Here is a 15,822-nt window from a genome sequence, read left to right as displayed (position 1 = left end):
AATTTCCAATTTTTCAGTCAGTGTAAAAATTTTCTTCTCACTTACTAGTTGTTTTTATTAATTTTTGTTGTTGTCGAAACATTTATTTTTATTCTAACACATATTTTTTCAATTTGGGTAACTAGATGTTGTTGTAATAGCGTAAGGCAGTGCTTAACAAATTTTTCGGTCGTATATAATTAACATTTACATTGATATTTATTTTTTATTTTAAAACTTACATATGTGTTATTTCTAAACTTATTTTTGAAAAATGTCTAAACCTTAGATGTATAAATAAACTTTTAGAAATTGTGTCAAAAGTCAATAAAAAAATTCATTATTTTTTTTTTTAAACGCTTAACCCTTAGATGCAGGCCTTTTTCCTCACATTGAGAAAATTAATAAAAAAATAATGAATTTCAAATTAGGATAAATTTATATTTATTTATTATTTACTATATTTTAAAACCTATTTTTTCATGAATTTTTCCTCTCAAGGAAAAAAAAATGTCCTCTTACGGAGAAAAAATAATTTTTTGCAAAATGTGTCAAAAGTAAATGTAAAAAAATCATTATTTTCAATATTTATATTTATATATTTTTTATTTTAAAACTTAATTGTGAAAAACGTTTAGCCCCTAGCTGCATAATTGTGTATAAATTGCGTCAAAATTTTCTAAGAAATTCATTTTTTTAACGTTGGACCCTTAGATGCATGCATTTTTTCTATCACGGAGAAAACATAATTTTTTATATATTATATCAAATGCATATAAAAGAAGAATTATTTTTTTTATTTTCAATCTGTTTTGAAAAACTTTTAACCCATAGATGCATGCATTTTTCCTCTCACGGAAAATAATAAATTTTTATGGATTATATCAGACAAAAAATGATAAATTTTAGATTAGAAAAATTATATTTATGTATATCTTTTTCATTCTTAAACTTATTTTTTATCAACGTTTAACCCTTAGATAAATGAATTCCTCTTGCGGAAAAAAAATAATTTTTATGCTTATAAATTATGTCAAAAGTAAATAAAAAGTAACGAATTTTTTAATTTCCAACATTTTTTGTATATTGTTTAATCCTTAGATGCATGTATTTTTGTTTCCTAAAAAGTAAATTTTTATAAACTTCGTCAAAAGTAAAATAATTTGAAAAAAACATATTTTCGAAAAATCAAAATTTACTTGCAAATATGATTAATTGAAAAAAATGTTTATGAAGTGTGTTGAGGCAAATATATCTATTATTTATTTACTTGCACGAAATTAATGAATAAATATATTTAAACAATTTTATTACACACTTTTTTTTGTTATTGTTTTTTTATTATTATTTTTATTTTATTTTTTTTTTTACACAATTAAAGTAACTAGCAACTTGTTTCTTCAAATATAAGATAGTGCTTCTAAGGATTAATGGTAATTTTTTAATGTTTTAAAAGGCTCAGTGGACACAATGGCTTCATTTATTTTCTAATATTTCTAAATATTTTTATGTTTAGTCAAGGCACATTGATCAGTTAGTATCAGTAGGGCAGCTGCTTTGTTTTTTTTTCTATTTATTTGGTCTTTAAATTATCAAAACTTTATTTGAATTACTCTAAACTGGTAACATTTGTTTATAGATCTCGACATTATAGGCGCCAAAAGCAAAAACAAAATACATAGCTCTTGTTGTTTTTGTTCTACAGCTACTACCTGGTCAATGTGCCTTGATTTATTTTAATTTGTATTTTTTGCCTTTCTAATTCATTTACGTTGAATCTCGAATTTTCCTAATTCTACGAATAAATGCGAATGTGATTGAATTTCCAATTTCTTTATTAGAAACTACAAAATTATTTCTATGAATTTTTTTATATTGCATATAATGCCTGCATTTTGCCAATTTTAATTGTATGTCACAGTTTATTGCTTAATGCTTTTTATAGTCTTTTATTTAAACGATACACTACTATGCCCACTAATACTTGTGTAACAGCTTCCTTAGTCGTGGCTGAAACTCAACCAATTATTTACCACTTTAAGTGAAACTATTTGCGTCTAACTGGAAATATATTCTAAGCGCTTAGAACAAAACGTATACAAAAACTAAATGATTTCTGCCTATACTAAAAGTGAATGCTATGAAATACTTATTTACTTTACCTATAAGGAAGAACTAAATGCATATATTTTTTACAAATAAGTGAATTGCCTCAAAATAATTACAACTTTTTATATACAATATAAATAACACATACAACTATTATATAAATCATACGAGTATATACATATATGCAGGTTACTAATACACAAGCATACATTACTTATAGTAATAATAATACAAAACGTCTATTCTATGCAATTACTCACATACATACATAGGTATGCATGTAGCTGCATGTATTTTCATACACAGACGCGTATATACCGAATATACAAACGCGAAGGGCACTCCGAAGCGTGCATTGTGCGCTATGACGTCGCCTAAATTCATGCTATAAAATATAATATTTAAGTGATTATACAAAAGATAACAATTGTGAACTCGAACGAACCCACACACAAGCAAGCAAAGTATTTTCATGTATTAATTTGTCGAAGATCAACTAAACTATTGTCAGTTTAATAAATGCCTCACTTGATATACGAGTGACAACGAGCTGAACAAATTGTGTTATTATTTTAATTCTATTTGATGATTATCATTGCTGTTGTTGTTGCTGTTAGTTGTTTGCTGTCATTGCAATTTTATCGGTCATTTTTAAATTCGTTGTCACTAACAATTGGCACAGGCGGCCATCAACTTGCTCTACGAGCGTTAACGGCGCCAAAATTCGCATTGTTCCACTTTCACTGTCCACACATGCGTGTGTGTGTGCGTGCGTGCATGCATGTATGGCATATTTAATTGCACTCACCAGACACAGTAGTTGTTTGCTACCAGCTGTTATTGCTGTTCTACTATTTTACGAGTTGCTGCCCCAGCCCGGACCTCGCTGCCGCACTCCCCAGTTGCTGTTTGCTGCTCAATTTCGATTTTAATTAGTTTTGCAGAGTTTGATACACAACTATGTTTGTGCATTTGTGTGTGCATGTGTTAGAGTACGCGCGCCACTGGAAGCCGCCGTGGCATGCAGCTTCCATACAAGCAGTTTCGCGTAACTGAATGGCTGTATGTACTTGCAAATGTGTATGAATGCTTGAATAGTTGAATAACTGTATGGGCTGGTTGGCGGTGCAGCTGTTGCAACACACTCAATTAAATTGCAGCTCATATGTCCACAAATGTATACTATATATGCACACACATGTATTCAAGATGCGCAAGTATGCGTGTTTGCATATACATACATGGGCGATGTGTGGCATTCGCGTGGGTTTTGAACGATTGGGTTGTTTAAACAAAGCCATTTTGTATTTGGCCATTTGATATGTGCCAATTTGGTAGTAGTCGAATGTACGCCTGCTGGTTTGTTTTTGTTGCTGACAGTTGCTGTTGTTATGGAGCCCACTTGTTTGTTTTTTGTGCGATTGCTTGACAATTGCGGATGACAATAAAGTACAAGTGAAATTGGTAATTTCTGCCATGCCAACTGGCGGTGGCGTGTCGGTGTGCGTGCATGTGTGCGCTACAGTGTAGGCATGAAAAAGCATGTTAACATTTCACTTTCGAAATATTTTTACTTAAATATCATGCAATAAAAATAAAAAAAAAAAAAACAAAAAAAAAAAACAAACAAAAAATTAAGTTAAAATGTGACAACATTTTTTGATGGGCGATTTAAAAAAAAAACGCATATACTTGTAGAAATCACGCCGTTTCTGGGAAATTGCTTCGTTAAAAACTAAAATGGCATAGCTGAGGGCATTTTAATTGGGTATACTCAGTTAGGATAAAAACAATGTTTTATTTAACTTCATTTCTTACACTCATATCGATTTAAAAATCATATCCCTAGTAGCCAGTGTGCTAGGGGTCATATTGTAGCCATCACTAGGGATCCATCTCTCAGGAAATTTGTGGATGCCGCGCCAAAAAACTGGCCGTCTTTGGCCGCAAACCAATCATCGAGCCATTTTTTGGTTTCTTCGTGAGAATTGAAGCGCTGCTCGAAAAGTGTGTGGCCCATCGATGCAAACAAATGATAATCGGAAGGCGCCAAGTCTGGTGAGTAAGCCGCATGCACCAGCGGTTCCCGGGCCGCTCTTGTTCGATGTGGCGGTGCATTGTCATCAAGAAAAATTACTTTGTGACGCCGACCGGCATATTCTGAGCGTTTTCGGTATATAGCGCTGTTCAAATCGACCAATTGTCGTTGGTAGCGTGCACCGTCAACTGTTTCACCTGGTTTTAATAGCTCGTACCAAATCATACCACGCTGATCCCAGAAAACACACGGCCGAAGCCGGCCGAAGCCGTTGTTTTTGGCTTGTGGCCGGGCGGACCATACGATCGATTACGCTTGGGATTGGAGAAATACACCCATTTTTCCTCACCCGTAACGATTCGATGCAAAAAAGACTTCCTTTTGATCCGGGAGAGCAGCATTTCACAAGTGGTTGTTCAGTTCTCTTGCTGTCTTTCAGTCAGTTCATGCGGCACCCATCTTCCGAGCTTTAAAATCATGCCCATGTCTTTCAAACGTTTGGAAGAGGTTTTTTGGGTCACTCCCAACTGCTCTGCCATCATTTCTTGCGTTTGACCATCATCTTCATCCAACAATGCTTGCAATTCGGTGTCCTCAAACTTTTTCGTTGGCCTGCCACGGCCCTCATTCTCCACGCTAAAATCACCACTTCGAAATTTTTCAAACCACCGTGCACTGTGCTCTACTTAGAGCATGTCCACTATAAGCATTTGATGAGCTTGAGAAGCGTTTTTTTTTCAATTGATAACAGAAATTCAACGATGTCCGCCAATCGTAGTTTGAAGGCATGAAATTCGACATTTTTAAGAGCGACAAAAATGCATTGTTGTATGAAACGTAACAAACAATGAACTGAATATTGTTGACAGATGAGAGACGAAAAAACAAGTCATTTGGGAAGGTTTAAAAATACTCCTAGCGACATCTTTGGACTAATAGCTGAAAGTCTCATTTCATAGGTATCTACCTGAGATGCCCTATAAAATAATAATAATAATAATCAAATTTGCCTTTCTGTTGCCCTTTAAAATCGTTTGAAACGAATTTCCAAAAAAATTATTGAAATCACAATGACGATTCTTAAATATTCCTAGTAAATGCATACCAAGTAAATTTTTTGGAATCGAAATAGCGAACATATCGACAAATCCAACAATATTCTCAATACCTTTTAAGTGCTTTAAGTAATTTTCCTCAAAACGGGGTTTTTTACTTCTGAGAGCAAGATTTTCGGAAAGGGCTAAGCCACCACAACCAAGTGAATTTGTGTGTGACTATAGCAGCCGCACTTTGGATGCTAAAAATCGAGTGATAGACACATTTTTTTAATGACTAATTTTATTCAACATCACTAACAACAACAATACAAATCTAAAAAAGGTTCGAAAATTTCTTAGCGATTTTTAAAGCTACTTTCGGCATTGCAAACTTCTGCTTCGCTATCTCAGTTATTCCCGTGAAACAAATTTTCGTTGGAAAAATAATGAGCACCAGCAGCTGCAAGAAGAACTTTATTCAAAACGCCGCAATTTCTTTAATCTGAATTTGAAAACGATAGTACAATATCACCTGATGAATTGACCAAGGCTGAAAGAAATACTATGTTTCGCCGGAGTATTCTACTGGCGTCAGCTCGTCCAAGGAAAAATAATATATAATACCTGACGTTCACTGTTGTGCTCGAAGGAAATGGCATCATCGGTTATAAAACGGAATATTCTAATAATTTCGAAACAACATTTAAACTAAAGCACAGTTTATGCATATTTTGTTGCGTAATATAGGGAGGTACCACATGTCGTATACGCAACAGCCGAGTGTTTATTTTTTTAGATAAAAAATTATATGTAATTATTTGTATGATACATGAAAAAGTAGATTCAAAGCAATGCAGTAATTGTTAAATGTTCAACTAGATGAGATGAGTTAGTGTACGATGCTTGGGAATATCAAGGGTGGGTCTACCACTGGTTTCTTTTTGAAGATGAAACACTTTTCAATATTTCTGAATGCTTTCTGCATTTAATTTTGGAACATAACTTCATTTAAATGGCTGCATCATCTGAGCTTACAGTAGCCTACACATTCAACCCGAGTTTAAGGTACATTCCTGAAGTGGATTGTTTAAGTGCCTGAATCGTTTCTGGGTCATTGGCATCCATCTTTAACAGAGACACTAAAATGAAGTGTCACTATGTCCGAACGCATCTTCATGGAGTCTGGAGGTCAATTGTCATCACCCAGGCGGCAGAATTCACCCACATCCACATCTTCAAGGAGCTACCTTGTTCTTTTAGTGCCACCCATTGACCGTAATATTATTGGCTTTTGTATTTTTAAAGAATAATGCATAAGAGACGTATGGGGAAAATAATCCATACCATCTAATTGACTAGGATGCATAATCTTCCCAATACGCAAAAAAGGTGATAAGAGAGTATGCGATAATTATCGTGGTATCTCACTGCTTAACACGGGCCGGCCTGCAAGCTCTTTACAAATGTTCTCTATGAACGAATCAACGAATATGCTGAAAGAATATTTGAAGACTACCAATGCGGATTTCGTAGAGGCAAGTCTACAATCGGCCAATGTTTTGTTCTTAGCCAAATGTTTGAAAAACACTATGAATACGGGCTAGATGTGCACTGCCTGTTCATTGGTCTCAAACAATCCTTCGACAGTGTTAAAAGAGATAGGATCCAGCACATATTGCTTATTCTTGGAATACCTGCCAAACTAATAAGGCTCGTTAGCGCAACGCTCACAAATACACAAGCAAAAGTGATCATTCAAGGGAAGCTCACAGAGTCGTTCCCTATTGAAACAGGTGTAAAACAAGGTGATGCCTTATCAACAGTCATATTCAATTAGATGCTGAACTTTGTCGTAAGGGAAGTCAACAAAGGTGATACCTTGATAACTAAAACAACCCAAATATGTGCTTATGCGGATGACATCGCTATTCTCTCAAGAAATAGGAATGACTTAAAAGAAATTTTCTTAAAAATTAACAAAATGGCGAACGGTATTGGCCCTTTTGTAAGCGAGGGCAAAACCAAATATCTATTGAAATCGAGGCGGCCTGCACAGATGCCAAATTTCTATACTTTTGAAGCAGTGCAGCATTTTAAGTACCTAGGAGTTATGTTCGCATGCAGCGGTGATTCAACTTCCGCCGTCAGGGATCGCATCAACGCCGCCAACAAAGCGTATTATGCCCACCTTAACTTGTTCAAGTCCCGACTTTTGTCTAAAGCTACAAAGTTCACTATGTACAAGACTCTTATTCGACCAGTCCTAACATATGGTTATGAGGTATGAACTCTTAAGGTTGATGATTGTGCTCAGATTGCTCGCATGGAAAGAAAAATTTTAAGAAAGATCTTTGGCCCAATAAGAATGGATGATGGTATCTATAGAATCCGATTGAACTCTGAACTGAACGATCTAACTCAGAACGAGACAGCTGTGCGTTTTGTTAAAGCGCAGCGCATAAGATGGCTAGGTCATGTGATCAGTATGCCTGTTGACTGTACCGTGAAGAAAGACTTGACAGGAAAGCTAATGGGCGTGAAGGCCAAAGGCAGACCGAGGAACCGTTGGATAGACGCAGTGGAATACGATCTTAAGAAGGTGGGAATACGTAACTACGAAGCAACAGCTCAAGATAGACCGCTTTGGAGGAGCATTTTGAAGGAAACTCTGACGCACCCGCGTTGTAACGCTATGAAAGAAGAAGAAGAAGAAGAAGAAGAATAATAATGCACCAATAATGTTGCTACTCCAGAAACCTATAACAAATAGTCAAGTTCAGAAAAGTCAAATACGGGAATTTTTGCTTGTTAACGAAGTCGGCGAGGTAAGCACGCCCAAAAATATGATTTATACGTAAAATTGTCGTTATCTTTCAGCTGCTTCAAACCATTCTCAGAGTAGCGATAATGGCCACAGAGAGCGGAGGGCCATTTGCTCTCGATTTCTGTGCTAATTGAATCTTATATTCACATAAGTCTAGGTCTTTATATGGAGTTGGGGAGTACCATAAGTTTTATTTTGTTTTATTTATTTAAAAAAGTAACAATTATTAATAACTATTACACTTACGAAATAAGCACTGGCTGAGAGGATTACTAGCAGCGGGGTTTGCATTATCACGGCAGCCGGTTCCACGATATCGGAAAGACCCGGACTTATAACCGGCCAAGGCCTGTCACTCCCCATAGGTATATGGAGATAATTTATACTGAAACAACAGCAACAACAACCAATAAAACCTTTATTGTAAGTAAATAAGGCAATCTGCCGAATACTCTGCAAAAATTATTTCGACCGAAATTTTTTTAACCCTCTGTTAGGCACTCGGGGCTGGTCAGACTGGCTTTTTAGACTTTGAACGTGAATTTAACATATTTCTATTATAGCTATCAATGGGCTTCCAGGTAGCTACCTCAAATTGAATTTTCTATCGATTTATGGAAATAACCTTTTAAAAAGGATCTTCGAATAGGACGAAAAAGGGCTAGACTCCCGTGCCCAACCGAAGGTTTTAAAAAAGCTGTCCAATGAAGGGTTAAATTACATTATTTAGGCATCATACAACAACTTTGAATGTAGGCTATGAATGCTTGGAAACGTTGTTTAAGCGCATACTGCCTTTTTTTAAGTAGAAGTAACTGCCAGTGTCAAAATCGCACGTGACTCAAAAAAGGAAACAAGCTGATGACGCACCCTTTACATGCGCGCTGGGGAACTGTGCGTCTACCATTCGTATACTCTATTGCGAATCGATGTGCCTTCGATCGCTGATTGAGCAACGCGACATTTGCAACAAAACGTACCAAAATGCGATAGAACGAAATTCTGCATCTGAGTAGGTATGTAAATATGTATGCTACACACCCTGTTATGAAATGTTTTAAACTTTTCATTTACGACATTGTCATCTGCAAAGTGTTTGTGTGTGAATGACTTAAATATTAAACCTTATGCATTTTACTATGGTGTATAAAATATGACAGCTTTTGATTGTTATTGTCATAATGCAATTGCACAATTCCGTTGCATATGCCACATTGAGTGGCACAATAAATGTGTCATGCATTTTTCATGAAATTAATTTGACACAGTAAATAAAAATGCAAAAATATGAGTGCACGCAAATACGTGTACAAACTTTCCTCATACACACACACACACAGAAACTCATACATATGTGAGTTGCAGCCAATACGACATGCGACTGAACGTCTGTGTGATATGCGACTAACAAAAAGGTCACAAATGTTGCATGCAGCTACCGTAGGCAAATACTTTTACTACTGTCAACTTCATTTGGCAAACACACATTCACACACACGCGTATAAACGCAAGTAGCAAATGTATGTACATATAATATATTCTTGCATGTGTGGGTGGGTGGTTGCGCTTGCTTGTGCACTCCAAAATATTCAATTATGCTTTAATTAAATAAAAACGTTTGCTTTCTGTTATTAAAACACAATTTTGAGTACAAACAAGTGAGCGACAACGTGTGCCCATATGCATCTGCATATTTATATATATACATACATACATACATCTGTAATTGTATGGTAAGGTGCATGCCACTTGCTTTATTTGCTTCGCTTCATATGTGTATATGCACGCATGGACATACATACCTACTAGGTATGCAGATTTTTTCGGCTTTTACGATCCCGAAATTTTCGGGATCCTATTTTTGCATCTCGCATGTATAGATTTTTGTAAAAAAATTCATACAAAAACGCTCAAAGATATTATATAAAAATTAAAAAAAATTGAAGTCATTGTTGTTTTTGCCACAAAAATGGATTTGTCTGCTTCCATTTATTTGATTTGTAAGTGAACGGGACTTAAAAAATACCGAAATCCCGGTATATGCATGCATAGACATACACTAGGCATGGTACATTTTTTTGACTTTTACGATCACGAAATTTTCGGGATCCCGTTTTTGCAATGCATAACTTTTTGTATAAAAATTCATTAAAAAAACGCTCGAATACATCCATATTTGCAAAAAAGTTGAAGTCATAGTTGCTTTTGCTACAAAAATGGATTTGTCTGCCTCCAAATCCCGAAAACCCCGCATTTGATTGTTTACTATCACACATTTTTCTCATTTTTCCCACAATTTTCGGTACTTAAAAAATACCGAAATCCCGCATTTCCGGTATTGATATCGCTAATACCGACATAAACATATATGTACAATATATATATTTGAATTTTACTCTATTTGAGTGCGTACCGGAAGCGCAGCAGCACTATATTTCTGATGGCATTGGGAAATTAAATACATACATATATACATGCATATGTAAATGCAAATGTATTTCCTCATCGCAAAAGGCATACATTGCTGATCCTACCTACCCACACATATGCACATATATACATACATAAATATAGAGCAAGAAAAAAATTAAACGTCAACGAAAATGTGAGTTTAACCCAAAAACCTCAATTTGTGGCATGTCTCACACAAAATGCTCGTACATACATACGCGCTGCTGACTGAGATTGGCAGCTGCCCACAGCACCCCTGAGGCATGCATATTTGGTTATGCATTACAGTTGTATGACAAACATTTTAACACACTTTCAAAGCACGCATATTAACTTGTCGTATATCCCTTAATGGCATCCATCTACATACGACATTTGATTACTGCAAAAACCGTACGACTACGAGCACAAGTTGCGCATATTTACAAAGTTGTAAACTTACCATGGGCACACAGTGTCTTTCGTTTATGAACTCTTTTAGTTATTCCTTACTTACATACATATGTCTCTATCCATCTCTAGTGTGCCTAATGGATATGTATGTTTGTATGCATGCATGTGTTGTTGCATTGCATGCACTGCGGCTGTGCTCGTCTCCTTTGGCAGTGTCGTTGCTCGGGGATTTTCATTAGAGTGCATTTGCGTGTCGTAATCAAATCAAGGCAGAAGCACCCACAAAAGTGACTCAGGTGACTAACTGTGGCGGCTGAATGACTGACTGATTCACTAGCTGGCGCAGTGTCTTGCACGTGCCAATGTAGGAAATCAAGAAATCAACAAACTAATCTAACTTCATTGCGGCGTTGGTAAAAAATGTCATTTCCAGTGTTGAAATGTGGAATTAAATTTTGGTCGTAGGGAAATTGCGATATTTCATCTTATTACCTGGAAAATGTTGGTAAAAGATTTTGGGATGACTCATAATTTGAAAATCAACTAATTTTTTAAGTGAAGGGGCAAAAATATATGCATTAAACTTTTAATTTTTAATGGCAGGGTAGATTTATTTTTGGGATAATTGAATTATTTAAAAATTTGTGTTGAATGTTTTTTTTGTGAAGCTTATATGTATGTAGATTCAAGAGTGAAGGGTTGGGAATTGATTATTGGGATAATTTCTCACCGAGATACATTAAACTTTTCAACTTTAATGGCAGGTTATACTTTTGTTGGGTTAATTGACATTTTTAAATTTGTGTTAAATATTTTGTTCGACAGCCTTGTATGTATGTAGGTCCATGAGTGAGGTGCTGGGGGTGATTATCGAAATCACTTTTTACAGAGGCTAGGGGTGAGCAAACAGCCGCTGAGAGTAATTTCCAAAAATTAAAAAAAAATAATAATAATTCTATAAGGACAAACAATGCAACAAAATTGATCGTATTTTAGTATTTTCTACGAGGTGTCTTAAAAAAAGTGACCTTGGAAATTTCGTGTGTTAGCTACATTCCATTTCTAGTATTCAAAATTTTTATTTTAGTTCAGTCTACAATAAAAAATTACACAAATTATAATAAATAATTACTTGATACTTAGCCTAAGATCTGCGTATCAGTCAGCACCTATTGAAAATTTATCAGGACCTGTTATAACAAAAGACGAAATAAAAAATGTCATAAAAAGATCCAAGGATAATAAGGCAACAGGTCCAGATTAGCTTCCTTCTGAAATCCTGAAATTAATAAATGACGAAAATATAGAAATCCTCGAAATAATTTTCAACTATACCTATTTACGACATGGGAAAATACCCACAAGACTGGCTTAGATCTACTTTTATTGTGCTACCAAAGAAGAAATGTGCAAAAAAATGTTGCGATCACAGACTTATAAGCTTGATGAGTCATTCATCAAAGTTTTTGACATGATAACGTCTTATAATTCGATCTAGCCGGCTGCACGCACGAAAAAATGTGTCGTTACCTTGCTAATTTGTCGTTACCTTGCTCATTTATTGTGACCTTGCTCATTTGTCGTTACCTTGCTCATTGCCGTTACCTTGAATGAACTGCAAGCGAAAGCGCGGAACGAACGACAAAGCAAACAAAGCAAACGAACGGCAACGTTCGACACCTTGCTCTCTCCTACTTAAGTGAGCGTATATATGTATGTATATGCGCATATGTACATATATAAATTCACGTATTTGCATATGCCTTCTTATTGATTATTATTAATTTGATTTACTTGAAGAATTTAAAATAAAACCAAGTTTGTTAATAATACCTATTGTTTTAATGTTATTATTATTAATTTTTTTATTATATATGAAGGAAAAAATGTATGGTAATATTTACCACATACCTTATAAGATATGTTGTATACTAATGTATGTATATAAACATGCATATACATATACAATTTCGCTCAATTTTCAAAAAGAACAAATCTATATGTAAAGATGCATACAAGTCAAATGGACATATCAAATATACGAATCTATTCCGTACGCAAGCAAATGTAAGCTAATGTGCTTGAACTGCAAGCGAGAGCGCGGAACGAACGACAAAGAGTACAATTGGTCCCGCGTTCGGCAACGTTCGACATCTGGCTCTGTCCTACTTGAGTGAGCATATATATGTATGTATATGCGCATTTGTATATAAATTCACATACTTGTATTTGCATATGCCTTCTTCCTGTGTGCATGGTAATGAACCAATTCTCTGTTGAGAATAAACGATGATAGGAAAAATAGGAAATGAAAGGGAGTGTTTCAAATGTAATGTGCCTTGAGAAAGTCAAATCGATGATGATGCCTCTTAGTGTTGTTGACTTATTAACGTCTGATGCACAATCGAAATTGAAGATATCTTTCATGAATTTGATAAATGTTTCGTGATTTTTCACGTTTGTGTAAATGTAACTTGACCTATTCCATTGCAATTCCATTTACCTCCTCCTCTATATCCATACAAAATATCTATCAAATAAATAAAATTAAAATTTTGTTTTGAAAATTGCAACCATTCCATCAATATTTTCTTATGACGTTGTCACGTTAAACTATCGTCAGTAAACCGACTATACAGACAACCTCTTTTTTGAAAATTATTTATAAAAGAATTTACAAGAAGTGCGAATCAGCAATGGGAGAAACACAATTCGGATTTAAAGAAGGCATGGGCACACGTGAAGCGCTATTATGTATTCAAGTATTAGTTGAAAATTGCAGAGACGTTCAAAAAGATGTGTTTATGTGTTTCATAGATTATGAAAAAGCGTTTGACACTGTTCAGCACGATAAGCTCATTGAGATTCTACAAAAATTGGATATCGAGACAAAACAAATTCAATGTATACGCAATCTTTATTGGCAGCAAACTGCAGAAGTTAACATAAACAAAAAAACTACAGACGCTATACCTATATTAAGAGGGGTTAGACAAGGATGTATTCTCTCACCACTACTATTTAACATCTACTCCGAAAGAATCTTTCAAGAAGCACTCAAAGGATTAGAAACTGGCATTAAAGTAAATGGGGAAAACATTTACAACATCAGATACGCTGACGACACAACTCTCTAATCAGACAGCCTAAGTGAACTACAGGAGCTAGTCAATGTTGTTACGCGTTGCAGTAAAAACTTCGGTTTAAAAATCAATATTAATAAAACTAAATATATGATTGTCAGCAGAAAAAACACCTATGTTGAAACAAGCTTAACAATTAATGACATGCTCATAGAAAGAATAAAAAATTTCAAATACTTAGGTTGCTGGATTAACGAAAATTGGAATTCTTCAAAAGAAATAAAAGCTGCATTCCATAAGTACAAAAAGGTTCTTAATAATCATGACTTCAATATTAAATTAAAAATTCGATTCGTTTAATGTTACGTGCTGTCTGTACTTCTGTATGCTATGGAGATATGGACCATTAAAACCACTGAAATGAATAAAATAGAAGCATTTGAAATGTGGATATATAGATGAATTCTAAGAATACCCTGGACAGATAAAGTAACAAATGCTGAAGTATTGCGTAGAATTCAGCATGATCGACAATTACTAACCACCATAAAAAGAAGAAAAGCTGCGTATTTGGGTCATATTATGAGAAACGACAAATATCATGTACTTCAACTAATCCTGCAAGGAAAAATAGAAGGCAAACGAGACATAGGCAGAAATCAACTATCCTGGTTGAGAAATATAAGACATTGGACTGGGATCGGCAATGTAGGCACTTTATTGGAGAAAGCGATAAATCGAGACCTTTATCATGAAATTGTAAGAAATTTATATTAAACGTAAAATATTTTTGTAATTCGATATTTAATTGTAATATATATTGTATAAATTGTATGATCGCCTATATTCGGAATCGAATTGGCAAATAAAGAACAAGAAGCCTAAGACTGAAATGATTTAAGGAGTGACAAAAATTAGGATCTCCACAATAAAAGTTTAATAGCAACTCTCTTTAATAGAAATATTACATTTTCCTCTTATGCACTTTTCGCGTTAGATAGACGAAGATATCTGTTTAATCTCTGGGTACCCGAGAAATGGTGTGTTTGTCTTTCACACAGTAGGCATATAAGGAAGACTCCACTGCCACGTAGGACTTGAGAGAATAAACTAAGAATTTTAAAAACCAGTTTTTCTGTGACTTGCTTGTGGCAATTTTGCATTTAACATTTTTTACATTTTATACAATTTATACAGGGCCCGCCATCTATCGTTACGGATTTGAACTAGGTATTATTTGAAGAATGGTAACACTTAGACAGAAAATTAGTTTTATTCTTCCGCTGAACGAAAATGGTTGTGTAACGCTCAAAGAACGCTGGGAAATATTACGACATTTCTTTGAAAATCATGGTAATGTTGCAGAATGTGTACGAAAATTACGTACGGCAATGGGAAGAAGAAAAGCACCAAATGAAGCGTATGTGCGTTACTTTGCGAAAAAAGTAAGAGAACCTGGGTTGCTTATTGACAAACCAACGCGTGACCGACCAAAAACCGTGCGTACACCCGAAAATATTGCTGCTGTGGCCGAGAGTGTTCGTGAATCACCAGGAAGACCAACATACGCGATGTCATAGCTGAAATACAGCCGCATACAATCGAAAATGTGTTGAAAAATTGGACCGATCGTATGGGATGGTGCATGGCTGGCCAGGCAGCCATACGAATGAAGTTGTGTTCCATCACTAACCGGAAGGATTGTACTTTAAAATAAAAAAAAAACAGTTTGGAAAAGTTTTGAGTAGTTTCTTTTTTTAGCATTATTAATTCCGTAAAGTTATATGGCGGACCCTGTATATTTTTAATATTATTTTAACTACTTTATGCTTGTTGGTTGTTTGTTCATCGGTCACTTTTTTTTTATTGGCGCTTAAACCCTTCCTCCTATTTGTGGCGTGCGTCTT

Source organism: Anastrepha obliqua, chromosome 4, assembly GCF_027943255.1.
Source record: "Anastrepha obliqua isolate idAnaObli1 chromosome 4, idAnaObli1_1.0, whole genome shotgun sequence".
Taxonomy (NCBI): Eukaryota; Metazoa; Arthropoda; class Insecta; order Diptera; family Tephritidae; genus Anastrepha; species Anastrepha obliqua.
The sequence above is the reverse complement of the archived record's forward strand: the minus strand, read 5'-3'. Positions refer to the sequence as shown.